We start from the raw sequence: 3,231 nt of genomic DNA, 5'->3' as shown, positions 1-3,231 counted from the left end.
AGCGAATTCAGCAAATAATGGCTTTCATATGATAACGGTAACTGATGGTAATGACAGTAACGCTGGCGATGACGCTCATCATAAAATAGGAACGAAACTTAATTGTGATGTTGTGAATGAATCGCCCACTTATTCTGTGACCTTGTAACACACACACACACAATATATAGAGATTTTTCTTTCTCTACTCTAGGTGGTCTCTTTAAGCAAATGGAGCGACGTTCCGAAATTATATTTTTTTTTGCAGAAAACAGTACGTATTTTTGAAAAAAAAAACAGAAATTAAAACGAACAAACGATTAGTTCTGCAAAAGCTGATCGCAAAATTTTCAACGACTAATTATTAAAATGATTCTTCTATGTGTTGTAGCTTCGACCTAAAGGTAAATCGAACTGCTCTCTTTACCCCATCAGGGCTCATCAGATACAATGATGTGTAAGAGACTATGCTATGAAAAACTTTAGAAGGAATATTCTTAGCGAACCCTCCACATCGATTAAAGCACTTCGCTCAGTTGCCTTTTGCTGAGGTTTTTACTGCGCCGGATTTCGATAGGGCTATATCGTATAGCTTCAGAAGAAGAGGTCGTGGGGATTCAAAACACTACGCCCTAGAATAAACGATAGGAATTATATATAATACTTAGGTTTACACGGTTTCTAGTTTTATTTATGTGCTCATTTGGATAGACGGCCTTTAGGCCGTTGTTCCTTGTGTTTCTATTACTTATTATATTTATTGCCTGAGTATAAAAGTAGAATCATTTCTGAGTATATCATAGGTCGTGCCGGTCATGGCACAGGGCAGCCATTATTAGTCAAAGGACGAATCTAGCGGAGGTAAATTTTCTGTTATTAAATAGGTTTTTCGCTACCGGAACATATTGCAAAAAAATGATGAATGCATGTGTTAAGGATAGGGAACACTGACCTAAGCTACCTAGAACACTGATTTGGAAGCAATCATTGGCAACTATCTATAAAAACCGGTAACTATAACCGAACGTTTAAAACACTACATAGATAGGGGGACCAGCACCGATACTCTTTAATTTAAAAAACTACGAATACAGTTTAACAATCTTACCAATTATTACTTGTAATATTATTTGTTGATAAAAGTTAGTATCTTTTATAAACATAATCATTTATTCGCTGAGAATAATTGGCGGGTAAAGTTTAAATAAATGAATTTTATTAGAGCCCGAGTTTATCTCAGAGTGCGAATTTAAATAAATCACTTTTCTAATAAACATTTTGCAAAAAAAAAAATACTAAACCATAACAAATGGCTGTTTTAAATAACATTCACCTCTGAGAAAAAAACAGATTACGAGTGACAGACGCAATCATCACTTGCGTATAGTTAGTCAATTGGGTGATAACGAAAAATGACGACGGTATCAGCAACGGTTGTAGCGATAGTCACAGTCACAGCGGGAGAAATAACTATAATAGTATAGGTAGCAACAGGACCGATTGCGTGATCTGCATTGATTTAATATATTATTAGAAATTTATGTATATATCTACACTTTAGGCTTATCGTAGTGGTCTTTTCGTAGTCATGGTCGAAGTCGTTGGCTTTCTCCTTGTCGAATGAGAACTTCCGGTTCCGGTGACATCTGATGGACTCCCTAGCTACCAGCTAGCCCTCCTCCACAAACAAGTTGATTTTACAGCTGGCTAACAAAAGCACCAATAGCCAACAACGGATAACCGACATAATCGACTGAAGCAGCGCTGGTGAAGTTTACTAGCCATCTTGTCTGTCTGTCGGTGGGCCGGCAGACAGGCCCGACAGCGACAGATCTTCCTTCTTGTGAACGAAGACATCGAACAAGCGACAACAATCGTTTAACGACGAGAATGATAACAATAATAATTCTTCTTACTAAGCAGCACCGTAACACTTGCTGGTGCTTTATCACACAAATGTATAGCAGCATAATGTAACATTTTCCACATGGTTCTAACTAACTCTATCACTGTATACATACATACATACATACATACACACATATATATATATATATACACCGACAACGAAGTGCAACGTACATATATAGAGTATATGGGCATATATTGTTTTTTACATAATGCGATATGGACTCCATATGCTAATAAAATGTCTTCGATGGGTCGTTGACATACATAAAAACAACGTATGATAAAACACGAGTGGCACACTGTCGCAGCTGTTGTTTGTCTGCCGGCTGCTATCACTTGTGGGAAACCAATGCTAGATGATAAGCAGGTAAAGAAGAAAGCGGCAAAAAGGATAAGACACCAATGACAAAAGATAAAATAACAGCGGTTATTAACTCGGTAATTCAGAGCGGTAGATATCTTTCTCAATGAATGTCTGTCAGCTTTTTTGCTTATTTAAATGCTCAGCTTCAAGGCACTCCTTGAAGGTGAGAAGGAAGGCGCGTGGATTTGTTCGAACTGAACTATCACGGTGAGGCTGATACGTTTTATTGCCTGAATAAAACTACACAGGAACAAATAGCGTCATTATAGCCGGGTTAAACTGTCAGGGTTCGTTCGAACTTCTTCTTTTTATTAGTTTATTACAAGATTGCATCTAAACAGCAATGAACTATGTACTAAAATTGTCCTTTCTAACGATCATGTTTATTTCTCATAACTACTATTGACAACGATAACAGCTTCAATGCGAGACCTAAACCATTTACTAATCATTTGCAACACATTACTTTGACAAATATTGCGTAATAGTAGCGAGTAATATTAAAAGGTGTAAAATCTCGGTCAGATACGCTAGTAATCTAGTAGAGTTAAATTTTAACATGGTAGCAAACCTAATGTTCCAAAAACGCAAAACATTAACGTAACACGGTGCAAAAAAGAGCCAACCATTAGAGTTTATCCGGATGACGTTAATTCTCCCCTTTTTAAAGCGGCCGCTAATTTCTGTGTAAAAAAATCCAGTCGTATTAAAAATGGGTTTCGGAGCAATTATCGAGCCCTTTTATTTTAAAGGTTGTAGGGATCTTCGGCTTTGTGTTATGAAAATCTTCAGACTTTTCAGAGGCCGCAGGAAAACTGTAAGTAATATAGGCTGTCAATTTCAGGAAAAAGCAGGATGTTTTTATTATTGGCGAACGTTCGTCCTAATTCGTCGTAGCGAAAATTAGTTTTAGGTTTTAGAGCAATGGGAAATGATGCGAAGCTTCATTTCCCATTGCTCTAAATTATATATATATA

At 36.9% G+C, this 3,231-nt stretch overlaps 1 protein-coding gene across 3 annotated transcripts in view; it reads left to right on the top strand.

Annotated features, from left to right (window-relative positions):
* dsx-c73A (doublesex cognate 73A) overlaps positions 1 to 3,231 on the top strand; it is an 86,028-nt gene that overhangs the window by 46,269 nt on the left and 36,528 nt on the right. The window lies entirely within an intron of this gene.

The sequence above is a fragment of the Varroa destructor genome, unplaced genomic scaffold (genome assembly GCF_002443255.2).
Source record: "Varroa destructor unplaced genomic scaffold, Vdes_3.0 BEIS01000007.1, whole genome shotgun sequence".
Classification (NCBI taxonomy): Eukaryota; Metazoa; Arthropoda; class Arachnida; order Mesostigmata; family Varroidae; genus Varroa; species Varroa destructor.
This window is presented reverse-complemented; position numbering and strand designations above follow the sequence as displayed.